The following is a 312-nucleotide window of genomic DNA, read 5'->3' as shown; positions in this document are numbered from 1 at the left end:
GAGAGGAAAGGAGAGGAGAGAGGAGATGAGAGGAGAGAGGAAAGGAGAGGAAAGGAAAGGAGAGAGGAGATGAGAGGAGAGAGGAGAGGAGAGGAAAGGAGAGGAGAGAGGAAAGGAGAGGAGAGGAGAGGAGAGAGAGGAGAGGGGAGAGAGGAAAGGAGAGAGGAAAGGAGAGGAGAGAGGAAAGGAGAGGAGAGAGGAAAGGAGAGGAGAGAGGAGATGAGAGGAGAGAGGAAAGGAGAGGAAAGGAGAGGAGAGAGGAAAGGAGAGGAGATGAGAGGAGAGAGGAGAGGAAAGGAGAGGAGAGAGGAA

This window comes from Anarrhichthys ocellatus, unplaced genomic scaffold (assembly GCF_004355925.1).
Source record: "Anarrhichthys ocellatus isolate YVR2014 unplaced genomic scaffold, GSC_Weel_1.0 scaffold1088, whole genome shotgun sequence".
NCBI classification, from domain to species: Eukaryota; Metazoa; Chordata; class Actinopteri; order Perciformes; family Anarhichadidae; genus Anarrhichthys; species Anarrhichthys ocellatus.
Note: the sequence above shows the minus strand (reverse complement) of the source record.